The following is a 16159-nucleotide window of genomic DNA, read 5'->3' as shown; positions in this document are numbered from 1 at the left end:
AGGCGAGCGAGGGGAGGCGAGGCACGCAGCAGCGTGCAGCACTGCTGGGCGCGGGACGAGAGAGGAAGAGAGGGAGTGTGCGAGTGTGTGGGCAGCGCTGGGGCGTGAGGCCGAGCAGCACGAAGGCACGAGCACGGCTGTGCGGGTGTGCGGACGTGCCGATCAAAAAGAGGAGAGGGAAATAGGAGTGGGGTGCAAGAAAGCCAAAAAGGGTTTTATGAATTTAAGGGCTTCATTTAATGATGGGGGAGTCCTATTTATAGGCTCCCTAATCCCTTGATGGGCTAGGCTTAGGTGATTTGAGTTGGGCTTAGGAAATAAATGATTGGGCTACCTTAGGACTTAAATTAAACTCTTTTGATTGGGCTCGTTTAATAAAACGAATTGTACTTTTTTTCTATTTAAAACCCGAAGCCTTTAAAAATCATTTGAAACTCATTTAATTTCCCAACTCAAGAATTAAATTCGTTTCGTAATTAATTGAAATAATAAGTATTCTAATTAATTAAAATACATTAAATAAAATGCATTTTAATATTATTTAAATGCTAATAAATCGTAAAATGCTTTATAAATATAATAAAATATACTTATAAATATTGTAAAAATACGAGGTATTACAATAAAAGTCAACACTAGAGAATTCAATTCTTAAGGCTATAAGAAAGGGTACAAGAAAAAGGAAAACAAGGAACAGATGAAGGGAATTTACGATTCCGTTTCTACCTATAAGTTTATGTTTAAGAGAAGTGACCTAACAATCAAACTTCCTTGGTATCATATACCGCTTGAGGTTCTTACTTCGGTAATAACTCAAATAATGGAAGCTATGCTACACTAATGGCCTACAAGTGGGAAATGAAGCATGGCAATGCTACATTAGTTGTAGGGTCATATGGTTTGTTTTAAGTCCTTTCAAGGCTGGAACTTAATGGCTATTTTGTTCCATAATCAGCATACCTAAATTTCTGCTTCAAACACAGAAAGACTCACATTCAGAAGAACAAAAACAATGATTGTTTGTTTGTTTATTTGAATGAAATGGTCATTTACAGGTTGAGTCAATATGCTTTATTAAAAACAAACAACTCTTTAACAATAAGAACCTTACTAGGTTCAAATCAATCTCTTGATTTGAGTTCCACTAATCTTTGACATTGTTGCTTAGACCATATCAACAAGTTAACATTCAAAAGCTCTACTTTGATGAACTTTTGAAATTTAATTGATTTCTAGATCAATTTAAGACAAACAAGTCTTACTTGTTGAAAGTAACAAAAGATATGAACTATTGTTAGAACGCCTAGACAATAGAATTCAAAGCTAAAGAAAGGTTTTATGACTTTATTATTTCACACAGATTTGAGTAAATATAGGTTTATTTACTCAATGTGATATAAGTTTGAATCTGTTTGGCTAGTTCAAAGATTCAGAAGTATAAATCCCACTTGGCAAGAAATAATAAAGATCTAGGTTAGATCATGTTGATGATTACTTAAGTCAAGAATGACCATCAATGATTGTGTGTAGTAAAATTCACAATCTACCTCCATAAGATATGGCATATCTAAGTTGGAATGATCGAAGTCGATTAGTACTTGATTCGATCAATGATGGATCATAAAGACTTTTCCTATAATTTCTAAAACAAAATTCTCAACTACCACCAAACTAAACCAAATTCGTCAAAGCTATTGAAAAGTAATTTCAGAATATCTTTTCATAATATATCTAAAGAGTTCCTAAACTCAGTGGGAGCTTAGTGTTTGTTATTCAACAAACTAAAGCCCAAGTATAGATATACGTTTCATTGTGATTTATTCAAATGAGACACAAGGGTATTGTTCCTACCACGAATTTTTGAGAACATAATGTTTGTTTGCTCGAAATAATGTCCTTTTGGAGATTCGTTTCCAAAATGACAAGTGGGAGAAAATAGACCTCGAACGTCTTCGAGGCGAACAACAAACATAAAACGGAGATTCCGGAGGCTTTTCGAAGTTCTTCAGAAAATTCGAACACTTATTCTTTAAGGACTTTAGAAGTGGCTTCAAAGAATAAACATCTCTTAGAAGACCTTACAAGTGCTTCAAGGAGAACAGAATATTCAAAAGACTTTCAAGTGGCTGTTGATATTCTATTGTTTGATCGATATCCTATACCCAAGTAGGCATAGAGTTCAAGTCACTGAAACTATGAGATTCTTCTATTAGATAGTGAAGAAACATGGAGTTCAGATCACTGAAACTATGCGATTCTTCTATTAGATAGCGAAGAAACCTACAACTTGCAGTCAAACTATTATCATGTAGATCAATGAGTTTGTGACTTGTAAGAAAGCTATGACGAAACCTAGATTCCCTAAAATGGTTAGAGGCCATGTATAGACTCAAATGTTTTAGATGGTTAAAGGCCATAAAACATAATCAATGTTTTGATGACAAAATTGACATTTTGTTGATTTGCAAGAATAGTTTCACACCTATTGGTTGCAGGTTTGTTTTAAGGATGAAAACCATCAAACATGAAATTGTGTTCACAACACAAAGCTAGATTAGTTGCTAAAGGTTACAAGAAAATTCACGGAGTGGATTGTGTTGAAGCCTCATGCATAATCGTAATGCTCAAGTCTATAAATCAAGCAATGATTGCATATTGGTACATATGGCAATTGGATGACAAAACATCTTCCTCAATCAAATGTTGGAAGAAACTATGTACATGGTATGTCATAGGATTTGTGGATCCAAATAAATGCTTGAAAAAGAAAGCTAGCTTATGAAATCTAAGTACGGATTTAAGCAAGCAATTGGGAATTGAAACTGCATTTTAGTGAAGCTAATAAGTATTTTAGTTTCATAAAATGCACATGATTCTTATAGATATATAAGAAGTTTAGTGGGAGTACGTAGAAACTTGATTGGTCCTATGTGTATCACACACATATCTCTCTATTGTGAAATAACATTCAAACGCTAATGACTTAGATTTGAAATTAATAATCAATGTTGGACCATGGCGAAACTTAGTACATACTGGGTATTAAGATCTATTTACAAAGATCTTATATTATTGTTTTGGATTAAGCAATGCCATTTACTAAATCAAACACGAAAGACTCCATTGGAGATATTCGACCCATGTGAATAAATCTAAGTAATGAATGTTTGAACTATGTATAAGCATTTACTAAGTTAAACATCAAAGAGTCTAAATGAGATTCTTAACCTATATTATATGTCAAAATTTAGCTGGATTTAGTATCTACTGAAACTAGATGAGCTAAAGTTACATGAATAGAATTCAATTGGGAATTATTCTGCAAAAGAATTTATCATGTATAATATAATATGAGGAACGCCAAAAACGTATCGTATAACTTTAGGCATGAAGAACATATACCAATCTCTATTGATCTAAGTGAAGATCAACTAGATTGAGATCAAGGATAACTTATGGTACTTGAAAGGGTACATAGAATTTGTTCTTGATTCAAGGAAATAAAGATATGCTAAATATTGATGCTACACGCATAAACACTGGCAAAGGATCAAGCAAGATCCCTTTGGAGTTAACCATTGACAAGGACGAGCTAAAGAGCATCGTGTTTTGAAATGGCAACATGGATTGGAGACCATGAGTTGTTGCGTGGGAAATTAAATATTAATTTCTATGTTCTAAGATACAGCTGGAAAGTCTTCCACATATCTGTGAACTGCTTGGATAAGTAAATCCAACCAAAGCATCACTAGCAACCTATACAGTTGAAGTAAATGTACTTATTGCCTAAGAAGAAATAAAACAGGGTTGTTTATGTTAAAGAGCTCTTCACTGAACTTGGGTAGATCACATGTCTGTTGACTTAATGGTTCTTCATTGAAAAATGCGTAGAACCACTAATGTAGCAAGAAAAACTAGATCACAAAATAAACATAGTCAAAAGATCTTATCGTTATATCTCGAAGAAAATTCGATGAAAAGGATATTAAGATTGGAAAAGCATGATAACTAAACCTATGCAACAAGTGAGAAGCAACACTCACGTTGTAGCACTGGAAATCAAGCATAGCTTTGAATTCCATGAATTGTTTTAAAGATGGGTTTGAGGCCCATGGTTGTAAAACATTGGGGTTGAACATTTATCATATATGAAATGTATTTTCATATTCCATTTAATCTTGGTTTAGTATTAAATGATGAGTCCCTTCAATTTGACGATATATTCAAGATAGACTATCAGGACCAGTCCTGTGACTAAGAAATGTCTATCAAGTGAACTTGAATGTCAAAAGTTGAAAAAGGTCCCTGGTTGGAGTTTTCTATAAAGATGGACGCATAGAAAACGTTAGACGACTAGAATGCAAGATGACTAGTAGTTGTGTTTCTTGAACTATGTGGACATGGCAATGTCGCAATCATTTACGTAGATACTTACTTTGGGAAGACTAGTATCGGACAGACCTATGAAACTTTACCTTAAGAGATGAAAATCTTTCATAAGTAAATTTCATTAAAATTATTAGACACTAATCCTCAATACCTGAGTGATTTGAGATTACTTGTTTGAGAACTGCTTACTTTGACGTTGTCAACTGTCGCACCGTAAAAGGAGGCTATAAAGGCAATGCTCAGGTAATCACCTATCAAACGAAGTCTAATCTCAAGATCTTAAGATTGGGATTGTCCTCCCATAAATCGGGATGAGATGCTGAAAGTTATACAAGGCCACTCGGAGAGCTAGAAACTGTAAAATGCATGGCCGTGCTCAGATGAATCATAGGCTATGATTATCTGTTTATTTGATCAGTTGAACTCTGAAACCGAGAAACACCTCTGGACATAATATGGATGACAACTCTTACCTTATGTTCAAGAGCAAGCATCGAGTGACAAAGGAATTAGGAAATGCACACTTGTCCCTAAGGACAAGTGGGAGACTGAAGGAAATAATGCCCTTGGTCCAAGTATGCATTTAATGATAAGTCTAATAAATGCAGTTCAGTATTAATTATGCAAGTTAATAATTCAGTGAGATTAAGTGAACTGGATGCCTAGCTAGAGGACGCTTCAGTTCAAGTGGATTAATGACATTAATCCACAACTTACTCTTGACTGAACCCGTAGGGTCACACAAATAGTACGTAAACGGATCAAGTATTTAATGGCATTAAATACTCTATCTAATGGATATTCGGAATCGACAAATCTTGGTTTCAGTGGGAGCTGAGATCGTCAAAGGCAAATAAATGAATAAACCGGAAACGATGATATTTCCGGAAACGGAAATATGGATCGTATCGGAAATATAAATATTATCCAAGTCGTAGATGTTGCCGGAAACGGAAACATGGTACGTATCGGAAAATATTATCGGAAATGGAAATATTGCCGGAATCGGAAATATTGCCGGAAACGGAAATATTGTCAGAATCGGAAATATTATCGGAATCGAAAAATAATTCCGGAAACGGAAATATTAAATATTTGTTCGAGACGGAAATTAATTCCGGAATTGGAAATGTTAAATATTGTTCGTATCGGAAATGAATTCCGGAATCGGGAAATTAATCGGAAGCGCATCGGACGAGCTTGCTAGATGAAGGCCCAACACGAAGCCAGACCCACGTCCAGCAAGGGAAACGCGCACCACAATACACCAGCCCAAGGCTGCGCCAGGCCCACTGCAAGGCAGGCCCAGCGCTCGCCCAAGGCTGCGGCAGCGTGTGGGCTTCGTGGCGAGTGGGCTGCGAGTGCTCGGGCTGCGCGCGCGCATGGCGCCCCTCGTGGGCTGTTGTGCGTGCGTGTGTGTTTGTGTTCACTTACGAAACCTAAAGCTTATAGGATTCGTTTGATGATTGAATTTCATAATCCTAAAAAGATAGATTAATTAATTTAGAGTTCTGCTAGGATTCTAATTTAATTAATTCGTATCCTAGTAGGATTCGATTACTTATTCCATGGCCTATAAATATGAGTTCAGGGCTCATAATTTACAACGAGTTTCAAGTATTCAAAGGTAAGAATTTGAGCAAAAATTCAGCCAAACACTTGCCCATATAGCCGAGTATTATTAGTACCTTAAGGGCGATTCTAGTTGGTCAATCTTAAGGCGGATCTGGACGTGTTGTGGACTTTCTACGGAGGGACGACACTTCGAGTCCTAAAGACTTGTTCGTGTTCGGTTCGGGCGCAGCAAGAGAGGACATGCTACAAAGTGTATGCATCTAAATTATGCTAATTGTTATGTGGAAATTAATTTGGAATCCTGGCATTTATGGTTATTTTCGCATGATTTATATTCGTTTATATGTATCATAACCTAACATTACAAACCAAAATGATCAAGAAAAAAAGAAGGTGTTGCCCCGTAGCTATAGCCAAGCTATGAATTCCTCAGCTCTAGTGAGACCAAATTTCAACCACTGTTAGAGGTTCCTTGTATAGACTAGTGTTACTTGAATTTTTATGCTGGTGTTACTTATACATTGTATTCGATGTCACTTTTCTTTTTTTATTGCAGGTTCTTCAAATTCATGTTAAAGGTTCATAGTATAGAATGGTGTTACTTGATTTTCTTTACTGGTGTTACTTTTAGTTATTGAGTTTCTTCAATTTCATATTAGAGGTTCCTTGTATTGACTGATGTTACTTGACTTTCTATGCCGGTGTTACTTGTACATTGTATTCGCTGTTACTTTTCTTGTTTATTGCAGTTTCTTCAATTGTAAGTTAGAGGTCCCTTTTATACACTAGTGTTACTTTATTTTCTATGTTGGTGTTACTTTTAGGTTTCGTTGGTTGTGAACACGCCACACCATCAAGTTGATGGTGTGGCTAGTCACATATAACAAATCATTGAAACGAATAATTGATCTATAAATGAGATTAGGAAAATCATTAAATGGTTATAATATTAAAACAATGAAAAATCTAAGAATTAAGCTGTGAAAATAAATTACTCCAAAACATAACATTTTAAAAAGATCACATTTCAATATCACAAAAAGTACCCAAGAAGATAATAAATTAACAAAAAAAATTGAATTTACAATTACACATGAAATTATCGCTTTAGTACTACCTCGGTACTTCCATGTCTCCAACTGTAGCTAAAATACTTTTAGAAAAAGTAGAGTTTAAGATATGGAAGAAGTAGAATTTGTATCATAATAAACTACAACTTAGAATAGATGATATATTTGTATTGTAATACTCCATAATAATGAGAAAGAAATTAACAAGTTAATACGTTTAGGTTTCTTTTCATTAGGGGTTGTAACTTGCAATTATAATTTTGTTTTTTTTTCAAAAAATATTTTTGGCCTTTTCATATTTTTCACATTTACCATGTATAAGAAACATGTAATGATTGGTGTAATAAATTATCATTTTTTCTTAAAGTAAAGTCAGTTCATTAATAAAAATTTATATACTTACACTACAAGAATTTGTATCTTCAATGACAACCTAATTACGGCGGGTCAAAAATCTCGTCGCAAAAGCCTTTTGTGACGGGGCTAACAACCAAACAAAGACGGAAACAACCGTCACAATGTCTTTTACGACCGGTTAACGACGAGATTTTCCATTAACGAAAGCCCCCTTTTATGACGGGTTCGCGACAGAAAATTCCGTCATTATTCAACGATTATTGGCCTTTAGTGACGGGATTTCCCGTCGTTAATGGTACAATTTCTCGTAGTGTTATATGACATCTATAATAGAAACTCAATTTAACAAATACTTAAATAGTTCAAATAGACTTATGTAATGGGGAAATAGATAATTTTATTTGCTAATCTTTCCGCATTTTAGTAGGAGTCACATGTTGACTGGCACGCATATTAAGGAAAGAGAGTTGAATCTAATAAAAATAATGAAGTAAGTGGGGGAGAGGGCAATAAAAAAAATAGAAAAAAGATGATGGGAAAATTATTTTAATCAAAATAGAGAGGGAGTTTATATATTGTAGTGGTGCCCCTATATGTAATTAGATATATTAAATAATTAGAAGGTGGGATAAAAACGTTACTAAAAATAGGTGCAACTCCTAATATCTTATGATGTACTCTAAATTTTAAAGACACATACATGTGACCTAAATGTGAATTGTCCCGCGTTGGAGAAAAAAGAGAGAATAAAGGTTGAAGATTTACTCCTACTATTACCAATTGGTTATATAGTATGTGTATAATTTCTCTTGGGCTTATAAGCAGACCACTATCCACCTTCTTATTAGGTTGCCATTTCATACACTTTGAAATTTAACACACAAGTATATGATTAAGTACAATTGTAACTATTTGATTAGAAATATAACTAATTGATTAAAAGGTACATACGTACAACTATTTGATTGTAGAGTATAATTAAGGAAGTTGCACATAACTACTCCCCCCGTTTCATAATATTCTACTCACTTTCCATTTTGGGGTGTTTCATAAAAATTTCTACTCACTTCTACTTAATTTATTCTATTTTTGACAACATGTTTTGTCATCTTACCCCATTTTCACTCATTCCTTAGTACTTTATCCAACTTTTTCTTACGCTCGCCCACCCACCTTTTTGCAATATATTTCTCTTATTTTTTCCACTTTTCTCCTACACTACTCACTTTTTAAACATTTTCTAAAACAAGAGTATACAGTAAGCGAGTATATAGCAGAATTGATGGAGTATTTGATTAGAACGTACAATTATTTGGTAAGAAATTGATCTTATACTCTTATACATACAAGATCGACATATATAAGTTTTTGTATTATATGGATTACATTTTAATTAGTAAACCGATTTTAAACCGTAAAATCAGGTACTCATAATCAATTAATTAATCAATTAAAAAAATTAATTACTCTCCCTGTCCTATATTAGTTTTTACACATTACACCTTTCATTTTCATCCATTCCATATTAATTTTTATACTTCTATTTTGAGAAAGGCCCTACAATTATTTTAATACATCTCTCTTTCCACTACCATAAAGTAAGAGTTTTACTCTCTCTCTCACATTAAAATAAAAATTCCATTTTGTAATAAAATAATACACCATTATTTACTTTCTATTAAAATAATATCTGACTACCAAAAAATAACTTATCTCCTAAACTATGTGTCATGATATTAGTGTCAAAACTAATATGAGAGGGAGGGAGAAGTATCTTCAAATAAATAGATAATTTTAATGAGTGAAAATTCAGTTTGAATTAGTTTTATTTTATCCTCGTCATATTCATTTTTTTTAAATGTGCCAAGGGCGGTTCAAACTATAGAATTTTTTTTTTGGGTGAAAAGAGAGAGGCAGGGCCTCAAGCAATAAAATTCAAATTGTAGATGAGGGAAGGGGATTTGAGCCTTTGAGCCTTTGAGGATTTGAGCCTTTGAGCCTTTGAGCATATGTTCTTTCATACACATACCGTCAGTCTTTATCACATGATCAAATCATATAATTAAATGCAAATTGATTTTGTCCTTTTTATCGTCGCCATTTGGTAAGGCAAAAATTAGTTCCAACTAACCGTAAGATGAGGCGAGATTAAAATTTTCCTTACCCGCAAAAATCATATTTATGGGTTGGAAACTTGGAATTGAAGGAACAGTGGAGTAATTGATTTCATCAAATTGGTCCAATTGTCTGCCTTTGTATAATTTGTCAACCTAGCTTAATTATTGGGTGCACGTTTCCAACTTAATTGTACGATAACACTGTGTTTGGTTTGGTCAGGCCTATTGACTTTGGTAGTTGACTTTTATTTCGATCATCTCACTTATTACTGTATCCCCATCGCTTTCTTTGTCATGCAAAATTTATTTTTAGAATCTAAGGAATCAAATTATAGGTTCCCTATTTTAGGAATTTAGGCTAGTGCAGGGGTGAATTAGGTAAACATAAAATAATTTGACCCAAACCCAATTTGCTAAAAACAATGGATATGTGTTTCTAAAGATATATGTTACTCCGTAGTATACATGATTATGTAATGTTGAAAAAAAAAGTTGAAAGTGCATGGTTTCGTAATATTGAATAAAAAAGAAAGTGCCATTTTTATTTATACATATATAGTGCATGGTAGTTTACAAGTTTAAATTCTCATTTCCAATTTATAATTTGTAATACCCTTTCTTGGCTCATATATGTAAAATAACCTAGTACGGAGTACGTAGTACTTTGATCAGTATATTAAAAAATAAAAAATGTAATCTATTGGACATCTATTTACTTATTTGGTAATTCTGTAAGATAACGTGAATTGAAATTGAAGGAATGTTACATACTTAACCGACCAAAATACAAATAAACACAATAATGCATGCCTCCCATGCACATTATTCATGCCAAAATTACCTCTGTTTGTGTAACTTGCGCCACAAATCATGCAACCCCAACAATCTAGGGTTTAAAGGTGAATTGATACCTTTTAAAAAGAAAAACAATACCATTTGACTGTAAATCTCTCATCAACAGAGAGGGATGGGAAGTTATAGTGAAGCACTATTATAGGGAGGCTAATCGGGCAGCGGATTGGCTAGCCAACTATGGTGTTAGTCGGACCAGAAACTAGTCATGTTCGAGGCGATCCCGAAGGATTTTCATGTTGTTTTATTGGAGGACTTGAGTGGGGTATCTTGGCCAAGATTGGTTGCCGGAAGTCCATATGGACTTGGTTGAGCTGTGACAGTAGCTAGAGTTGGTCGTTTTTATGTTTCGTTTTTGTTAGTTGTTTCTTTATAGTTAGTTGTGTTTGTTTTTCTTGGGGCTGCGCCTCCCTCTTGCACCAAAAAAAAAAAAAAAAAACAATACCATTTGACGTTTGTCGCTAGTATTTTCCGTATTTAGACCCCACTATAACGGTTATTTAATATGGAAAATAAACAAAACGACAAATGAACATAGCTATTTAAAAGAATAGAAGAAATACACGAAGAAAAAACATTAACGGAAAACTTCAAATGGTAGTGTTACTCAAACAAGCAAACATATAAGGTAGTTAGCTTTTATAAGGTACTCCCTCCGTCTCTTTTTGTTTTTTACGATTGTTATTTTTCACGCGTTTTAACGAATAATTTATTTGCATTGAAATCCCTCAATTTTTTTTATTTAAACGAGATAAATTACGTTTATTTATAATGTTTTCACTTTTATCAAAATTCTGATATTGGGAATTGAGAAAAATTTAATGTCCAAATGGAAAAGTGTGAGAGATTAAATGATCCAATGAATTTGATTGGTTAAAATAATGATTGGACACAAATTTTGATAGAATACTAAGTTATTTATGTGATAATATAAAAGGAAATGTAAAGAACATTTTGAAATACCCAAAAAGGAAAACGTAAAAAACAAAAAGAGACGGAGGGAGTAGCAATTTATAAAACCACCAAACTTAAATACAGTGTTTCACAAAATTTTATAATACTAATCACAAAAAGTAGGATTAATTACCATTAATAGCTTAAACAAAACAAGAAAACATAACCAATGGTACGTATGGAGGTCGAAGCTGTTCAGAAATACTCACATAAAGTTGCAAGGTCTTAAGAATCCGATCAAGTAATTGAATACGTAGTAAGTTGCAAGGCATTCTAAACGTTTATAGTCAGCTAAACCTGCACTTAATAATGAAATGCCTTTCTCAGTTCACATTTGTGGTTTTTACATATACGGTCGGGCTTTAATTTGTTAAACATTTGAATATGTTTAATTCTTTTTTATCATATTTAAGACACTATTTTGATCAATTAAAAGCTCTTGAAACTTTATCATATTTAAGAAACTATTTTTATCAAACAGTTAATGCAAACAATTATATATCTTATCAATTTTAACACCTTCTTTGTTTAAGGTGTAATCTTATTAGTTTAATATTCTGTATCAGTTAGCTAGTGTTGTCAAACTTAGGCTTAATTAATTAAACTGATAACAAAAATTATAAAATACGTACTGAAAACTAAAATTAATTTTTTGTGATAACAAATGGAACACGAGGAAAAACATATTAATGATCGTCACGAACTACAATATTTTATCATCGGGTACCATGTAGACTTGTCGGTCGGATCTGGTTATAATAATTTACTTATAAGTTGATCGGGTTAATTCTGGTCGGTCATTTTTGGGTTCAGTTTTACAAATGTTTGTACATGACCGAAAACTTTCAGGTTCGGGTCGATCCGGGTTGAGGGATTTTAAAATACGTATTATGTTTTCATTGATCTGCATAAGAAATATAACCATATACTCCGTATCAATAAAATATACAAAATATACGCACACATTAACCAATTATCTTACACATGCAAGTTAAAAATTATATCAAATTCAACCATAAAATGACGTGTAATTCAAATAAAAATTATATCACACTTAACAATAGTAACAACAACGTACGTGTTTGTTGTGCTTAAAGTTCCTCACAATCTCATTTATTATTATAAATACAACGATTTTTAATTGATCAGGTCAAAACGGATTTGGTTTGATTTTAATTCATTACTTTCGAGTTGTTCAGTTTCAGATACAATTGGGTTTTAAGGATTTGTTCAAGACTCAATATTTCCGGATCCATTTCAAATGGGGTCGATTTTTAACCGGTTTAGTACTACCTCTGGGATATATTTCTGTGTGTTATAGAGTTGACTAACGGATTGAGTAGCAAAAGCCAACCTGAAAATTATGTAGACAAGTAATAATATATATAGTGATGATGATTATATCTATTTATAGGGCGGCAAAGTATTAAATATAGAAACAAATGATATTGCCATTATTAGTAGGCAGGATTTGGGCATGTGAATTCAATGACCTCCCATTTCTAGAAAGATCAATACCTGTTTTCATTATGTTATTGTGGAAGGTCGTTAATAGGATTAAGGTGAACCCGTTGACCTTTCTTCAGAATGTAAGGCCATTCTATATTGCCTATATCCAGTTCATTGCATAAGACGTGGATCTGGCCGTGTCATTTACAGATTTTATATGCAACTTAAACTTATCTACAACTTTTTTTTTTTATTATTTAATTCTTCCTCTGTATTTATTTAAGAGATACACTTACTTTTTCCGGCCGTATTTATTTAATAGATACACTTGCCATTTTTAGTAACTTATCAACCCCGCCATCTAATTACATAATCTATCTACACCACATCCCTACCCTCATCCCCTAAAATGACATGGTTCCCACTTGTTTTACTTATAAAATATCTACCCAACCCCACTTGTTTTATTACTTTATTTCATTCAATTCTTTTTCTTAATACCCGTGTCCAATCGAATGTACCTCTTAAATAGATACGGAGGGAGTATGGTACGTACGTAAGGTACCAAGTCTAACGATAGTTGTCCATGTCCTGTCTCCGTGGTATAATTAAGTACGCATGACATCAGATCGATAGGGGTCCTAGTTTTGGCAGGGGTTCGATCTTGTCAAGGGGCAAGGTGTAGATATCGAGATTGACAGAGAGGCGTTCTCAACGGCTTTCTTATAGGAGGAAGTACAAATACATATCAGATATGTATGAGGAAATACATATCAGAACATAAGACAAAATAGGAAAAAAGGACAAAAAAATAATTAAATGGTTCTTTTCTAAACACAAATGGTACTTTATTTTACAGAATGGTACCTTTTTTTTTTACAGAATGGTACTTTTTTTACATGAATGGTACTTCCTTTTTTGTCTTTTAGCTATTTGTCTTTTAGTTGATATGTGTGTTTCCACACATATCAAATATGCGAAAAAAACGAACCCTTTCTTATAGTGCATCGCCACACCCTATCCTACTGAAATACTCGTCGCCTCGTCGAACACAATGCAGTAGGATCCCTTTTGGGTTCATTTACAAGAATAAACTAGTTTCTCATTCGACTCCCGAAACAAAGAGATACTGAATATGTTATTATGTGTATATATGTCAAACGGGCCCTGTTCTAATCTTTAAAAGGGGCCAGGCCCGGCCCTAGGCATAGGCGAAGGTTGCGACGGCCTAGGGTCCAAGGCCGAAAGTGGCCCAAAAGTATCTGCGTCTTGTTAATATAAGTATTATAAACACAATGAATCTGGCATTAATGATTCTGTGGCTCAATGGTAGTTTACATGTTGATTGATCCCCTTAACCAGGGATCGAATCTCGCTTTGTGCCAATACGTGATTCTTATTTTTTTTTTTTTACTGATGTTCTCTTTTTTTCTTATCTTCTTTCTTTTTAACTATTGGTCCATAGGAGTATTTTTTTTTTAAAAAAAAATCCATTCCCTATTGTACTTCTTTTCTGTTTTATTTTCTTTTTGCAATTTATGTTTGATAATTTTTTTTTTCTTCCTAGTTTTATATTATGTAAATTTTTTGGGTAAATATTCCTCGTCTTTCTTATATTATGTAATCATATGTAAAATTATTACATATGATTTGTATATACGGAGTACTTTGTAAAAGAAATGTACCGTAATATAAACAAGCATATTATTTAAAGTAGATTTTGAAAATTAAAATGCTTATTATACATGGGAGCCCATATCTCTTTATTCGCCTAGGGCCCTCGAAATGTCAGGACCGGCCCTGAAAGGGGCCTTAGTATACACAAATGTAATGTTTTGATACAGAGTAATACGTGTAAGAAGTTATTTCAAAATATTATTATGCATACAAATAGTACGGAGTATTAAGATTATGATTTTATTCTTACAGATTTAAGCACAAAAAACACAAACTGAAGTAATGAAGTAATGTGTTGGTATTGACGTCTAATGAATGAAATATATGGGGAAATTACACGGTTACTAAGGCCGGAAGGGTAGAGGTTTCACACACAAAAAAAATAAAAAAATAAAAGCATTTCCGTTTTCTAAAAAACGAGAGCCAAGTTTTCCCCCTTCTTTCCAAAAAGGCGAGAGCCAAGTTTTCCACTTTCTTTCTCAAAAAAGCAAGAGCGAAGGTTTCCGTTTTCTTCCTCAAAAAGCAGGACTGCCAAGTTTCCAATCTATCTAAAATCTATCATGTTTTGGAAAATCTCTGTCTTTATCTAAACACCTCCAATAACATTGTCAGGAGGTACAAGTTCATTCAACAAAGTATCCAATTACTCGTGAGGAGAAATGTTGACATTCCTATTGATGACCCTTAAGTCAAATTTTATCACTCGGGGGACTGTGAGACCCTCGCATCCAAAATAATTTCCCAAAATTGGATTCGCTAGCTAGACGAACTCCGTCTACCAATACTCGTCTTAAACAGATACAATCAAAGTGGGGGCTAACTGTAGACGCCTACGTTTGGTCTCCGACTAGAAGCGATAAGTTCGATGATGAACCAAAACATCCACTTGGCAAACACATTCCTAATCAACAACGAACATTCTAAGACTGACATACTCATTACCCAAACCCCAAAGTTTCAATTTATAGTAACTCTATTTATAGTAGCTGTAGGGTTTTACAGTTAAATACATAACATGATTGAAACACCCCAATAATTCCTTACTTTTATAAAACCATTTTCCAACTTAAAATAAAGGAATTACTAAGATATTACCGCTACCGTGATAACGGTTAAGGCTATTAACAGAATCACGCAGCGGAATTTATCTAACTTTCAAAACAAAATAATAGTTAATGACCTCCATACAAATCGGAACCATTACGGCCCAAAACCAAAACATTTAATAATTCATTAACTAACAGTTTAAAAATAGTTTAAATAGTTTAAATAGTTTATGTAGTTTATGTAGTCATGACTATAAAAATAATAGTAGAGTTTAAATACGGAAGAGAAAACATCTCTCAAACTCAATCCCATGCTTGATAACTTTTCCCGCAAGTTATCTCTACAAACCTGTTATTAAAAATCTACTCCCCAAAAACGCAAATGCAATGATCGATGGATCATCATAGGGTCATTAAGGCAAAGGCCATGACCAAAAGGAACATGAAGCACGAAGTAAGTGAAAGCTGAGTACGAACAAGCTGGAATGAAATCCTAGTCTAACATGCATGCTTCACTCAACAACATAAATAATCCACATGCAAAAGCTATTTAATAAACAAACAATCATGGAGACAAGACTCGACACTTGACGTACACGACTCTTGACTCATAGATTAATTAAGAATAAGCTTCGAACGGGCCAAAGAAACATCCATAAAAGGAAGGGTGTTG

The sequence above is a fragment of the Spinacia oleracea genome, chromosome 1 (genome assembly GCF_020520425.1).
Source record: "Spinacia oleracea cultivar Varoflay chromosome 1, BTI_SOV_V1, whole genome shotgun sequence".
NCBI lineage: Eukaryota > Viridiplantae > Streptophyta > Magnoliopsida > Caryophyllales > Amaranthaceae > Spinacia > Spinacia oleracea.
Note: the sequence above shows the minus strand (reverse complement) of the source record.